Source organism: Rhinatrema bivittatum, chromosome 13, assembly GCF_901001135.1.
Source record: "Rhinatrema bivittatum chromosome 13, aRhiBiv1.1, whole genome shotgun sequence".
NCBI lineage: Eukaryota > Metazoa > Chordata > Amphibia > Gymnophiona > Rhinatrematidae > Rhinatrema > Rhinatrema bivittatum.
In genome coordinates this window covers 38,912,833-38,928,707 of record NC_042627.1, presented here as the reverse complement: position 1 = coordinate 38,928,707, position 15,875 = coordinate 38,912,833, and the positions used below count along the sequence as shown (strand labels likewise).

Below are 15,875 nucleotides of genomic sequence, written 5' to 3'. Positions count from 1 at the left end.
CCCTTGCTGGAACAAAGTCTGGAGCACGCGCCCTTACGTCATCAGGAACATGGTGAATCCGTAGCGTCAAGCCAGCCCGGGGATACCAGGACCAAGAGGCAGGGAGAAGCCGCGGCTGCATCTGTCTGTCTGAGCCAAAGGGAGTCGCCACAAAGGTAGAGAGGGTGGAGCAAGGGCGAGAATAGGCATAAACGCAACAGTACCCCCCTTCAAAGGGCGGTCTCCTCTTCAGGTACCAGTTTAAGTACCAGAGATGTGTGAGGTGGAACTGATGAGCATCTCTTATCCAATAGGTCTGAGGCTCCCAAAGATGGTCTCGGGGCCAAAGCCTTTTTAGGCATTCAAGTTCAGTCTCTGTTCAAACATCCAAGGTCTCAAATTATTGAATACAAGTTCGTATAACATGATGACAGGTAGATGATGATGAGATTTGAATAATCTCGCAGAATGAATAATGAAGTCAGCAGCAATGACTTCATTATTCATTCAAGGGCTGCTGTGGACATCACTGAGGTTTCAGTGGAAGTGGTGATGTAGATACTGGTCCTTAATCCACTTCTAAGTCGCTCTTCCGCAGGATGCTGGAAGAGAGATGATGGCAATACCAGCAAAGCAATTAGGCTGTTGGATGGGGACATCTTCATCTTCGGAATCAGCAGTGCTGTAAACCTCCAGCACGACCTCCGAGCAACCAAATGTTAAGTTGATAGACAGAGATATCTTCTTCGGAATCAAACAGTGCCATAAGCTTGTAGCACGACTTCCGAGTAAACCACTGAAGTTGATAGTGAGATATCTTCTTCTTCGGAATCAAACAGTGCCATAGGCTTGCGGGCACGACTTCCGAATAACCAAATGCGAACGCTGGTAGCTAGAGATGTCTTCTTCTTTAGAACTGATGATGGCACCAGCAGAAAGTCAGGCTGATAATAAGAGATTTTTATTTATTTTTATTTATTTAAGGGTTTTTTATATACCGCGGCACGTTTGGAACATCACCTCGGTTTACAAAGAAACATAATGCAGCAACAGGCTTTACATAGAACTACAAAACAAGAGAGGTTATATTATACAATGTGACAGGGTTAAACATAAATATTAGGTTTAAACAAACTTTATATAATAACTTCATCAATAAATAACGCAAGTAAATGGGCATATATATGGTGTATCGGTACAGTACAATTAAAAAATGTTCAAAGCGAGGAGGCGGGTTGCTAGGGAATAAGAGTAGTGAGGGAAGCTGTTTTAGGGGGGGGGCAAGAGTCAGAATGCTTGTCGTCAATGGATTTAATCAGAGTGTGGGAAAAGATAGAGTAAATCATGAATATGCTTGTTTGAATAGCCAGGTTTTGAGGTTTTGCTTGAACTTCTTGGGGCATGATTCCTGGTGTAGGTTAGTTGGCATGTTGTTCCATAGAGTAGTTCCTGCAATGATGAACGAGCGTTTCCTGGTGGAAACATGTTTAGTTAGTTTGGGTGATTGTGTCAGTAGTTTCGCCTGGTGTTGTGTTCTAGTAGGTCTGTTTGGCTTACGGAAGATGAGTTGGTCAGAGGACCATTGCATATTTTTGTTGTGTATGGGCTTGTGTATGAGTGTGAGGGATTTATATAGTATCCTAGGTAGCCAGTGTAGGAACTGAAGGACAGGTGTAATGTGATTGTGACGGTGTGTGTTGGTGAGTATGCGGGCAGCAGCATTTTGCAGCATCTGCAATAGTTGTATTGAGTTTTTTGGTAGGCCTAGGAGGATGGTGTTGCAGTAGTCAAGTGTGGAAAGGATAGTGGCTTGTAGTACTGTGTGGAAGTTGTAAAGGTGAAAGAGTGGCTTGATTCTTTTTAGTGTGTGAAGTTTGAAGAATCCGTTTTATATTGTGGCTGAGATGAATTTTTTTAGATTAAAATCATTGTCAATCATCACACCAAGGCTACGGACATGTTGTGAGGTAGTGGAAGGATGGGAATGTGAGAGTGGTATAGAAGTGTGGGCAGGTTTGTTGTGAGGTTATATGATGAGGAGCTCAGTCTTGCTGGTGTTAAGAGCCAAGAAGTTGTCTGAGAGGAGCTTGTTTATGTCAGCGAGGGCTGAGTTCCAGATTTTTAATGCATTAGGAAGTGAATCAGTTATGGGAATGAGGATCTGTACATCATCTGCAGAGATGACATGTGGGAGACCAAGTTTGGAGAGGAGTTGACAGAGTGGGAGGAGGTAAATATTGAATAGTGTGGAGGAGAGTGATGAGCCTTGGGGTACTCCTTGTGATAGTTTGATCGATTTTGATTCACAGTGACCGATTTTTACACTGTAGTGCCTATCCTTGAGGTATGATTGGAACCAGAGTAGGGCAGTACCAGAGATGCCAATTTCTTTAAGGCGCAATAAGAGTGTGTTATGATTGACCATGTCAAATGCGGATGAAATGTCTAGGAGCGCAAGTATATATGATTGCCCTTTGTCCAGTGCTTTAAGTATGTGTTCTGAAAGGAAAATGAGAAGGGTTTCAGTGCTGTGATGCTTGCGAAATCCAAAAAGATATCCTTTTCCTCTTTGGAATCAACAGTGCTGAAGTGCTTCAGCACGACTTTCGAGTGGATAGAATGTGGTGAATATCTCAGTTTTGTAGTCCAAGAAGACATTAAAGATGTAGAGCACCACCTAGCTATGGCGCACATAGCAACCGCTATGAAAAACAGCAGGTAATAGAAAAACTGCTGGTGATGTTGATAAGATCCTCAAAAGAAATGGTGGTGAAAAGAATCATCCAAGGCCCACTTCAGATTGTGATACAATAGTGGATCTTCAAATTTACCACATGGACTCCTCACGTAGTCCACAAAACATCTGAGATTGGAGTTGTCTCTTGCCCCTGAGTCCTTCAGGGCAGAGGTTCGAACCGTCACTGGTTCAGGGTTCACTAAGGCTGAATGAGAGAGTGGAGGAGATATTGCTGTATAGCCCAAGAACTGTCCTCCCGCGGGACTCAGGCTTGTCCGTTTCCTGGATGAATAGGGCAAACAGAAACATCATGGCCTGGCTGACCGCAGTACATGCACAGGCCGTTCTTCCTCCTATATCTTCTCTCTTTAGAAGTCAAGTGTCCGTGACCAGATTCCTTCGGTTCCTTCTCTACAGCAGGAGGTGCTGTACCCCCTTGTAGTGCAGGAGAACTGGTTTGCTTTAACCCAGGTAACACCTTAGGCCGGGATTCCTTTACCTTGTCTCAGAGCCGCCAGTCAATCCGAGTGGCTAAGGATATTAATTCTTCCAGCGAGTCAGGTGTCTGACGAGCAACCAGCTCGTCCTTTATGCGAGTGTCCAGGCCTCTGCAAAAGAGTGTCTTCAGACATCTAGGGTCCCAGCGAAGCTCTGCTGTTAAAGTTTTAAATTCAATTGAGAATTGTAAGCTACACTGGTTCAAGAAGTCTCGAGTCTTCTGGAGTTCTCCGGAGAATCGAACAGGCACCGCCAGTGGTACAGCTGACTTTAAAGTTACCTCAGGTAACTGGACTTCTTGTATAGAAGCTGTGCTTTGAGTCTTCTGCATATGAAGCTGGTGAAAAGCTGCAGTAAGTTTCTCCAGGGTTTCTTGCTGTTCTGAAAGGCGTTGGGCTAAGCCTGGAATAGCCTGTAAGGCAGAAAGATGAGCCGGGTACATAGTCCACACACTTCAAATACCTTTAGCTGAATCCCCAGGAGTACTGCTTTTCTAATGCTTCTCTTGCATGCCAAAGTCACTGAAACTTAGGCTTTTCCAAATTCTTTTCTTGAAGGCCAAAATTTTAAAGAAGTTAATCTCTCCAAATCTTCTCCAATCCTTTTTGCCAGAATAACTGAAGTTGAATTTCTCCAAATCTTTCTCAATACTAAATAGCCAGATTCATGGAGTTAGCAATCTGTTAAAGACCAGCTCCCCAGAGGGGAGGAGTTAGTAATCTGTTATGAATCTGGATGCTGGATACTCCCGTTGAAGGAGGAGTTAACAATCTATAAGCGATCACCCCGCCAGGGGGCGAAGTAGCACTCTGTTACGGATCTTGCTAAGGAGTAGCAATCTGTTAATGCTCTGCTCTTCCAGAGGGAAGGAGTAGCAACTGTTATGCTTTGTTCCTTTAGAAAGATGAACCAGCAACCTGTATGATTCCCAAGGGGAGACAGCTATCTGATATGGATCAGCTTCCGCAGAGAGAGGAGTGATGGTCTGATGTGGGTTGGCTCCCACAGAGTGGTAGATGATAATACTGCTCTTATTAGTGTAGGAATAACACTTAGTAGAAATAGTGAATCCCTGGGCCGATGGCAGTTGACAGTGCCCTCAAGTGGAGACCCTGAGAGGGAGCACCGGCTAGGCTGGAGTATTGAGACAAACACAGTTAGTTCTTTATTAGACTGGAAGTAGAACTACCAGAGGTGGCAGTAGTGAGTTGATATGCCCGGCAGGGCTGAAGTCCCTCTGATACTGGAACAACAATCTCTGAGTTGCTGAGCAGTAAGGAGAGACTATAAGTAGTGAGTAGACAGGGTACGCCGGGCATAACCAGTGGTAGACGATACACTCACAATTGTAGATCTCTGCAGTATCCTCTATATGCAACAGAGAGTCTTCAGCATTCAGGAACAGGAACTGCAGGCGAGCACTGGTTCCTGTAAGCAGTCTGAAATAGAACTCACAATAACTGTGTATGGGATGGCTTCTGGAATAGAAGAGAGGCTAGGAGAGATCTAGGAACGTAGGCCCTCGTGGAGCGAGTACTGGTTCCTATCTGTTAATCTGTAATAGCAATACATAAGATATAGGTATGCGATATTTTCTGAGGAAGAAGAGAGTATGAGAAAGGAATTAGGAACATAGGCCCTCGTGGAGTGAGTACCGATTCCTATCTGTAATCTGCAATGGTAACTCACGATCTCCGTACCTGCGATAACGTCTTAGACTGAAGGGAGCCTTAGCGATTAGGAACAATGGCCCTCGTGGAGCGAGTATCGGTTCCTGTCTGTAATAGGACTCACTGTGTTCACATCTGCGACCGCCTTCAGGCAATAGGAGTCTTCTGAGTCTTCGGGAATGAAGGACCTCGAGGAGTGAGTACCGGATCCCGTCCAACAATCTGAAATCAAGAATAGAGAGAGCGAAGCCCCCAAGGAGCGGGTACTCCTGGTAAGTTTGAAAAGGCCGAGCAGTGGAGAAGAATTCCCCTTGCTGACTCGGAACGTAGTTGCAAGTAGCATGGACTGCCGAAGCAAGTCCCATTGGAGTTTCTTGCTAACTCGCTTGTAGTTAGCAAACAAAGACCTTTTAAATTGAAAACGGATGACGTCATTACAGGGGGACCTCCCCGAGGTTCGCGCCCTTGCTGGTACAAAGTCTGGAGCGCGCGCACGCCCTTACGTCATCAGGAACATGGTAGATCCCTAGCGTCAAGCCAGCTCAGGGATACCGGACCAAGAGGCGGGGAGAAGCCACGGCTGCATCTGTCCGTCTGAGCCGAAGGGAGTCGCCATAGTGGGTGGAGCGAGGGCGAGAATAGGCACGAGCGCAACATGTACCTCTCCACACCATGAATACTTTATCAATGTATCGAAGCCAAACAACCAGATATGAAAAAAAATACTGAATTTTAAATATGTCTCTTCAAAACGAGCCATGTTTAGATACGCGATATTGGGGGCCACAGTAGTCCCCATTGCCATCCCATGAACCTGTTGTAAAAATTCTCCCTTAAAGAGAAAATAATTGTTGGTCAAAGCAATCATTGCAAGCTTGACCAAAAAATTAGAAGGCTCTCAGAAATCCATTCTCCTCTCCATGGTAGATTCAATCCCTTCAATGCCACATTCTGCAGGTCCATATTCAGTCATTGTCCAGAGCAAAGTTAGTCTTAATAAGCTTTCTAATAAGATTAGTTGGATCCAATTATCCAGCTAACTTTGGAGCTATATTCAATAGTGCATCCATACGACTAAAAATAGTCGGCTATCTTAAAGTATCTTTATCTGGCTAATTTTAGGACAGCTCTTTGGTGCAATTAGAATTAGCTGGATAAGTTATCTGGATAACTGTGAATATCGATGTTAGCTGGATATCTTATCTGGCTAATGTAACTCCTCCCTGAAACACCCCCAGAACACCCCTAAGTAATCCAGCTAACCTTTAGCCGGATAAATACCCAAATATTAATTTAGCTGGATAACTTCTGAGTTATCCGGCTAAATGCCTCACTGGCTAAATGACTCACCTTGCTGTCAGTACTGCAGGGATTGTATAGCACAAGAAGAAATCATTGGCAGAAGAAAAGCTAAAAGAAAACACTGTTAAAAAAAGGCCCAGAATTCTAATTATGCACTTTCCTAAGATCACTGTCCTCCACCAAATATAACAAATTCCCCAGGCATAGCTTTAAGTTTTTGTTGTGATAAGGTGCGCCACAGAGAAAAGCCAGCTCACACGTCTCATGATATAGAACAGCTGGCTCGTACAGAACAGCAGGAAGTTCAGAAGGCTCTCTACTTCACCAAGTGGTGTGATGACAAATCCTGCCTTGGTTCTAGTATATGAAACCCTGAATGAAAGGGAAAGTGACAATATAGGACACTGACTGAGCTGCTATAGCTGTTGTTCTGGGTATAAGTCACAGAGTTTAGAAAAATCCACATTTACATGCCTGCAAGTGAGACACTCATTAGAAAATTGGGACTCCCATTGCTAAAAATTTGACACATACTTTTGTTTGCTTTTCAGATCTTTTTAATAAGAATTCACAAAAATGTTAAAACCCAGGAATGAATGGATTATAGTGGGCTCTGGCAGAATAAAGCCTGTGATGAAGAGAATACCCACTCTCCCTTCTCTTATTCTTACATAATATCTTTTCTGAATTGGATAATGAAGAAGCTCCAGCAATAGGAAATGAAGTGATATCTAAAAGGGATGTAGTAACTCAGTGTACCAGAAATCTTAAACATAACTAAATATCATAAAAGGAAGCTTCTTCTCCTGGGAGACTTGGGCATCAGAGGAACCAATCTGGGAAATTATTTTGATGGGGACACAAGAGTTAAATGCCTTTCAGGATCCTCAGCCAGTAAAAATACCAACAAAATAGTCAATGCACAGAAGAAAGTAGAGACTCTGATATCAATGTTATCATCCATCTAAGGAACAATGACCTTGCTAGAAATGGTATCCTTAAAGCATGGAAAGATTTCCAAAATCTAGGGAAGAAGATTAGACAACTGGCAAAGACCATTGACTTTTCAGAAGTATTATCTGTTCATGGAAAGGGGAAGGAAAGGCTTTGCCATATAGAAAATGTCAATTTCTGGCTCAAAAATTAGTGTAAAGAAAGTGGTTTTGGATACATTGGAGGCTGGGTGGGAAAGAGGATGCTAAGTGAGAAATTCAGATCTTGCTTTATCAAGCATTTAAACTAGAGGGTGAAGGGTGGCAGGAAGTGGTCAATGAAATTACCATGTCACCCCCAAGCGATACAAGAAGTGGGATGAGAAAATAAAATTAATCAGATCAAAAAAGAAAAGGTGACTAGGAAGAGCAGCAAACCAAGTGAGAAAAGTTGGAAAGCTATGACCACAAATGCTCATAGTCTGGGCAATAAAAATCCCAGATCTGCAAGGCCCTAATGGTGGAGACATGGTACACTAAGTCTTATGACTGGGATACGGACATCCCAGACTATAACTTATTAAAGAAGGACAGAGAGGACAGAAACGGAGAGGAGTAGGTCTTTATGTCAAAAACAATATCCAAGCAACTGAAATGCAAGGGACATGAAACAGGGAAGAAGCATAATAGGTTAAAAGAAGAAAATTAGTGCTTCCATGTACATCAGTGTTGCCTCCGATTCAGACAGAAGAGAAGGCCTCCGATTCAGACAGAAGAGCTGGACAGAGATCTGGCTGAAAACGTCCAAAAGGTGGGAAAGAAGGGAGAAGTATTGCTTGCTGGAAATTGGAGTATCCCTTCTGCAGCATCTACAAGAAATAGAGAGATAGTGGTTGCCCTTCGATGGGCTCTGCTCAAACAAATAGTAATGGAACCCAAGAGAGAGGGTGTGATATTCAATCTAGTGCTCATAAATGGGGATGTCTCTAATGTCTGCATAGGTGCCCACCTGAGCAGCAGGATCATCAGACGGTATAGTTTGATATCGCAAATAAGGTACAGAGAAGTCACACGAAGACTGGAGTTTTGAATTTCAAAAATACGGACCTTGTCAAAATGGGGATGTTCCTAGAGAAAGAACTAGAAGACTGGGAGAAAATGGGTGAGGTGGAACAACAGTGGGCCAAATTAAAAGGAGCTATTACAAAGGCAACAAATCTATATGTAAGAAAAATAAACAAAAGTAAGAGGAAACTGTTGCGGTCCCGGGTCGGCCCCGGGAGCGCCGCCTACCTCGCCGGGCGTCTGGGTCCGCTCTGCCCTCCCCGGGCCTCCAGGCACCTTTGCCGCCGCTCCCCTGCCACCGGCACACCTCGCCCGGGCCTGTGCCTCCTTCGGCCGCCACGCTCCCGCTCCGGCGGAGCAGCCGGCGTCTCGCCGCGACTGGCTCCGCCCCCTAGGCGCACGCACGCGCCTCGGCTGCACATTTAAAGGGCCAGGCGCGGGGGACCTTGGTTCCTCCCTCGGGTGATGTCAGAGGATGCAGGGCTACTTAAGCCCTGCAGTCCCTGCTCTCTGGGCCTTGCAATGAGGTTCCCAGGTTGTGCCTGCTTCCAGTTGCGGTGTCCCTGCTTCGTCTCCAGATTTCCTTGGTTCCTGACTCGGATCGGCTTCGGTGTTCTCCTTGGTTCCTGACTCGGATTGGCTTCGGTGGTTTCTCTGGCTCTTGACTTGGATCGGCTTCGGTGACTCTCTGGCTTCTGACTCGGATCGGCTTTCGGTGACTCTCTGGCTCCTGACCCCGGATCGGCTAGCAGTGATTCCTTGGTGCACGACCTGGCCTGGTGAGCGACGACCCTCTGCTTTTCATCCTTGGACTCCGTCAAGACCTCATCGCTGAAGACCCGCCTAAGTCCCAGCGGCCGGGTCCCTACGGGCTCCTCCTGGGGGGACACCGGCTTCCAGGGCGAATCTCCTAAGTCCCAGCGGCCGGACTCTTACGAGCTCCTCTCGGGGGAGTACCGGCTTCCAGGGCGAAGACCATATACCACCAGGCCAGTCTCGCCTCATTTTCACCTCCCTTCTGAGCCCTTGGTCGCATAGGGTCTTCCGTGGTTCTCCCTTCCGGCCACCTTCGAGTCTGCCTCTGCCGCCTCCCGGTCGGAACCACTGCTGCAAACCCTCACAGCACTCCATCCTTCGGTTCCAGCCGGCCCAAGGGTCCACGAAGCTAACAGATTGCAAGGCCATGGACCCGGCGGACCTTGCTGGACTCAAAGCCATTCCGGGCATAGCCCAGAAGCTACAGCAGCAACAGATCTGCCTCGACACCTTGATGTCGACTGTTCAACGCCTAGCAGATCGCGTGGAGGGGGCTTCCGCAGCCGCCCCTGTGGCATCTTCTTCCCAGGCCAGTATGGGTTCCACCGCTCCTGTACAGATGCCTGCACCAGCCCGGTACTCAGGAGATCCGAAGTCATGCCAAGGATTTCTCAATCAATGCTATATCCGTTTTGACCTGCTGCCCGCGCAATTTCCTACGGATCGAGTCAAGACGACGTATATCATTTCCCTCCTTGATGGAAAACCTTTGGCCTGGGCTTCGTCCCTCTGGGAACGTCAGGACTTCCGACTGAACAACCTAGTGCAGTTTGTCAAGTCTTTTCGGAGAGTCTTTGATGAACCATCTCGCGCCTCCACAGCTGCCTCGGAACTGCTCCAGCTGAGACAGGGGAACCGGCCTCTGGAAGAATACGCGATGGAGTTCCAGACCCTCGCCTCTGAGCTGGCCTGGGGTGAAGACAGTCTGCATGGAATTTTCCTGGAAGGACTGTCACCACGGCTCCAGGACGAACTTGCGGCTCGGGATCTTCCTGACGATCTTCAAGATTTGATTGAGCTGGCCGGGCGAGTTGAGCGTCGCTTCCGTGAACGAAGACCCACGCCGGGACAGACCAGTCGCAGGACCACTCCGCCTCGTACCCGATCTTCCCCGCCTGCTGCCGCGACCGCCTCGGCAGAAGAGCCCATGCAATTGGGAAGAGGCCCCCTGTCTTCTGAAGAGCGGAGACGCCGTCGCACCCAAGGACTGTGTCTCTACTGCGGGGGCAAGGGACATTTCCTGGCCCGCTGTACCGAGCGTCCGGGAAACGCCTGAACCTAGAGTCTAGCGGGGAGTTGACTCTAGGCAATATTTCACCCAACTCCCCATGTACCGTACCGGTACGACTTTGTCTGCCTGAGGGAGGATTTGACACCTTAGCCCTGCTAGACTCTGGGTCCGGGGGGAATTTTATCCTCCAAGAACTAGTGCAGCAGCTCCAGCTCGAGGTCCTGCCTCAGGAACCGCCCGTGCGAGTCTCTTCTATCCAGGGGGTTCCACTTCCGGGTACCATCGCTACTCGCACAACTCCTCTGAAGCTTCAGGTCGGAGCCCTGCATAGGGAGGAGATATCCTTCCTCATTCTTGAAAAATCTATCCACCCAGTTGTCCTGGGCCTACCATGGCTCAGGGAACACTCGCCAGTGATCGATTAGGCCTCGCTTCAGATTACGTCCTGGGGTTCGGCGTGTTTCCATCGTTGCCTTCCCGCTCGTCCTTTGCAGACGCTACCTCTCCTCTCGACCCCCTTGACGGTTCCACCACAGTATCACGACTTCAGGGACGTCTTCTCCAAGGAGAAAGCCGAATTACTTCCGGAGCACCGACCCTTTGATTGCGCTATCAATCTGCTGCCAGGGACCACTCCACCCCATGGGAGGGTCTACCCACTGTCCCTGCCAGAGACTCAGGCTATGTCGGCCTATATAAAGGAGAACCTGGAACGGGGTTTCATCAGACCATCCAACTCCCCAGCTGGGGCCGGGTTCTTTTTTGTAGGGAAGAAGGACGGGTCCCTTCGCCCCTGTATCGATTACTGGGGTCTGAATCAAATCACTCGTCGTGACCGCTACCCGTTGCCCTTGATTCCGGAGCTCCTGGATCGACTGCAAGGGGCCTGAGTGTTCACCAAGCTGGACTTCAGAGGGGCGTACAATCTTGTACGGATCCGCCCGGGAGATGAGTGGAAGACCGCCTTTAACACCAGGGACGGACACTACGAGTACCTTGTCATGCCATTTGGCCTCTGTAACGCCCCGGCAGTGTTCCAAAATCTGATGAACGAGGTCCTTCGTGATCTCTTATATACCTCGGTCATTGTGTATCTGGACGACGTCTTGATATATTCCCAAGACCTAGCGACGCACCGTCAACACGTACATCAAGTTCTGCTGAAACTTCGGGAGAACCGATTGTATGCCAAACTGGAGAAGTGCCAATTTGAACAAGAATCACTACCTTTCCTGGGCTACATCGTCTCCTCTACTGGCTTCCGCATGGACCCGGACAAGGTAACCGCCATCAAGAACTGGCCGCAACCCTTGGGAGTGAAAGCGATCCAGCGCTTTTTAGGCTTCACCAATTTCTATCGCCAGTTTATTCCGCACTACTCCAGCCTGGTGGCTCCCCTGACAGCCCTCACTCGTAAGGGTGCGGATGCGCGAAGGTGGCCTTCCACCGCTGTACAGGCCTTCCAAGATCTCAAGGAGGCCTTTCTGCAGGACACTTGTCTCCGCCATCCTGATCCTCAGCGCCAGTTCATTATAGAGGTGGATGCTTCAAACATTGCGGTGGGGGCTGTGCTGCTCCAGACCGCCAAGAATGGCAAGTCCTGGCCCTGCTCTTACTTCTCCCGCAAGTTTTCGCCCGCAGAGAGAAATTACGGCATTGGCGACAAAGAATTGCTGGCCATTAAGTTAGCCTTCGAGGAGTGGCGCCAGTGGCTGGAGGGAGCTCAGCATCCCATCATAGTTTACACTGACCACAAAAATCTGGAATACCTGTCCCGCGCCCAGAGGCTCAATCCCCGGCAGGCACGCTGGTCTCTTTTTTTTAGTCGATTCGACTTCTCTCTTCATTATCGACCCGCGGCCAAGAACATTAGGGCTGATGCCCTCTCTCGCGCCACGGAAGTTGAGGATGGCTTGGAAGCTCCCCAATTCATTCTGGACCCGGCCAAGGTTCAACTGGTGGCCACAGACCTAGGGCCAGCTGGGAAGTCGGTAGTTCCAGCCCGTTCACGAAGGAGGGTCCTAGCGTGGGCGCACGACTCTCTGACGGCTGGTCACCCAGGCATTGCTCGGACTCTTGAGCTTCTAACTGAGTTCTATTGGTGGCCACGGGTCAAGGAAGATGTCCGGCACTACGTCCAATCGTGTCCCACGTGCGCACAGCAGAAACCACTACCGGGCCGCCCCTGGGGCCTGCTCCAGCCGCTTCCTATTCCCACAGAACCATGGCCACACCTTTCCACAGATTTCATCGTGGAACTGCCTCCGTCAGAGGGTAAAACCGTAATTTGGGTCACGGTTGACCGGTTTTCAAAAATGGCCCACTTTGTGCCTCTTGCCAAGCTGCCCACGGCTCCAGAACTGGCCGACCTGTTCGTCCATCATATTTTTCGATTACACGGACTGCCCTCGCACATTACCTCGGACCGGGGTCCCCAGTTCACAGCCAAATACTGGAGGGCACCTGTGTAGGAAATTCGGGATACAATTGGATTTCACCACAGCATTTCACCCTCAGAGCAACGGACAAGTGGAACAGACTAACCGCACCCTGAAAACCTTCCTTCGAGCCTTTGTTGGAGACCTCCAAGACAATTGGGTCTCTCTCTTACCATGGGCTGAGTTTTCTTATAACTGCCACAAACACTCCGCTACGTTACAACCTCCCTTCCAGATGGTCTATGGGAGGGTTCCCAAGCCTCCGCTACCATTATCTCTACAAGTCTCTTCTCCAGCGGCGCAACTGACAGCCAGCCAGCTCCGCCACCTCTGGCACACCACCCAGGAGAAATTTAGTAGGACCGCAGCCCGCTTCAAGCAGTACGCAGATCGGTCTCGACGGGCCGCTCCGGTCTTCTTACCCGGATCTAGAGTGTGGTTGAGCACCAAACACCTCCAATTGCGGACTCCCTCCATGAGATTGGCGCCTCGTTATATTGGACCCTTCCCGGTGGCCGAACGTATTGGGGCGGTGTCCTATAGGCTACGACTGCCTTCGACCCTCAAGATCCATGATGTCTTCCATGTGTCTTTACTGAAGCCACTGGCTCTCTCCCGATTCCGGGCTCCTCCGCCAGAGCCCACGGATATCTCATCAGACCAGGAAGCGACCTATACAGTGAAAGAAGTGTTGGATGTCCGTTTTCGCCGCCATCGGTGGGAATACCTTCTGTCGTGGGAGGGATATGGCCCAGAAGAGAATTCCTGGGAACCCTCTTCACATATCCTGGATAAGGACCTTCTTCGCCAGTTCCATTCCAGGCACCCGGGCAAGCCGCGGCCTCCCGGGAGGGGGCATAGGAGGGGGGGTACTGTTGCGGTCCCGGGTTGGCCCCGGGAGCGCCGCCTACCTCGCCGGGCGTCCGGGTCCGCTCTGCCCTCCCCGGGCCTCCAGGCACCTTTGCCGCCGCTCCCCTGCCGCCAGCGCACCTCGCCCGGGGCTGTGCCTCCTTCGGCCGCCACGCTCCCACTCCGGCGGAGCAGCCGGCGTCTCGCCGCGGCTGGCTCCGCCCCCTAGGCGCACGCGCGCGCCTCGGCTGCACATTTAAAGGGCCAGGCGCGGGGAACTTGGTTCCTCCCTCGGGTGATGTCAGAGGATGCAGGGCTACTTAAGCCCTGCAGTCCCTGCTCTCTGGGCCTTGCAACGAGGTTCCCAGATTGTGCCTGCTTCCAGTTGCGGTGTCCCTGCTTCGTCTCCAGATTTCCTTGGTTCCTGACTCGGATCGACTTCGGTGTTCTCCTTGGTTCCTGACTCGGATTGGCTTCGGTGGTTTCTCTGGCTCTTGACTCGGATCGGCTTCGGTGGTTTCTCTGGCTCTTGACTCGGATCGGCTTCGGTGACTCTCTGGCTTCTGACTCGGATCGGCTTTCGGTGACTCTCTGGCTCCTGACCCCGGATCGGCTGGCAGTGATTCCTTGGTGCACGACCTGGCCTGGTGAGCGACGACCCTCTGCTTTTCATCCTTGGACTCCGTCAAGACCTCATCGCTGAAGACCCGCCTAAGTCCCAGCGGCCGGGTCCCTACGGGCTCCTCCTGGGGGGACACCGGCTTCCAGGGCGAATCTCCTAAGTCCCAGTGGCCGGACTCTTACGAGCTCCTCTTGGGGGAGTACCGGCTTCCAGGGCGAAGACCATCTACTACCAGGCCAGTCTCGCCTCATTTTCACCTCCCTTCTGAGCCCTTGGTCGCATAGGGTCTTCCGTGGTTCTCCCTTCCGGCCATCTTCGAGTCTGCCTCTGCCGCCTCCTGGTCGGAACCACTGCTGCAAACCCTCACAGCACTCCATCCTTCGGTTCCGGCCGGTCCAAGGGTCCACGAAGCTAACAGAAAAAGAAACTGATCTGGTTCTCAAAGGAGGTGACTGAAAAAATAAAGGCAAAAAGAACCGCGTTCAAGAAGTACAAAGGATCCCAAAAAGAGGAACACAGGGAAGAATATTTGGTGAAAGGGAAGGAAACGAAGAAAGAAATCAGGAAAACAAATGGTCAAGTGGAAACAAGAATTTCCAAAGAAGTAAAGCAAAGCAACAAAATATTTTTCAGATATATCGGAGAAAGAAGGGAGGTCCAAAGGGGTATAATGAAACTGAAAAGTGACAAGAAGCAATGTGGGGAAAGAGATGATGAAATGGCAGAAATATTACATAAATACTTCAGTTTGGTGTTCACTAAAGAAGATCCTGGAGAAGGACCGTTGCTGGTATAGAAGACTGTAGATGGGGGTGGGCTAGACGAAAGTCCATTTACAGAAGAGAGTGTATGGGAAGAGCTAGGAAAACAAAGTGGACAAGAACATGGGGCTGGATGATGTGATCCCAGAATACTGAGGGAGCTCAGAAATGTGCTCATGGGTCCACTGAAAGACCTGTTCAACAGATCCCTGGAAACAGGAGTGGTGCCATATGACTGGAGAAGAGCTGTGGTGATCCTGCTTCACAAGAATGATAGTAAAGAGGAAGTTGGAAACCACAGGCCAGTTAGCCTCACCTCGGTGGTGAGAAAACTAATGGAGATACTGCTGAAGGAAAGGATAGTGAACTATCTACAATCTGATGGGTTGCTGGAACAGAGGCAACATGGATTCACTAGGGGGAGGTCCTGTCAGACAAATCTGATTGATTTTTTTGATTGGGTGACTAGAGAATTTGATCAAGGAAGAGTGCTCAATGAGCTGTACTTGGATTTTAGCAAAGCTTTCAATACACATAGGAGGCTCATGAATAAAATAAGAAGCTTGCGACTCGGTGCCAAGGTGGTGGAATGGACTACAAACTGGTTGATTGACAGGAGACAGTATGTAATGGTAAACGGAACCTACTCTGAAGAAAGAACGGTGATGAGTGAAGTGCTGCAGGGATCTGTTTTGGGACTGGTTCTGTTCAATATCTTGTGAGCAACATTGTGGAAGGGATAGAAGGTAACATTTATCTATTTGAAGATGATACTAAGATCTGCAAGAGAGTGGACATGTCTGAAGGAGTAAAGAGAATGAAAAGTGATTTAAGAAAACTTGAAGAGTGGTCTAAAACTTGGCAGCTGGGCTTCAATGCCAAGAAATGCAGTGTCATGCATCTGGGGTGTGGTAATCCAAACCATCTGTATGTGATGGAAGGTGAAAGACTAATGTGCACAGAATGATAGAGGGA

At 49.3% G+C, this 15,875-nt stretch overlaps 1 protein-coding gene across 4 annotated transcripts in view; it reads right to left on the bottom strand.

Moving 5' to 3' along the window:
- The window catches only part of LRRC49 (leucine rich repeat containing 49), a 315,450-nt gene that overhangs the window by 32,841 nt on the left and 266,734 nt on the right, over positions 1-15,875 (bottom strand). The gene's annotated exons all lie outside the window — the stretch shown is intronic.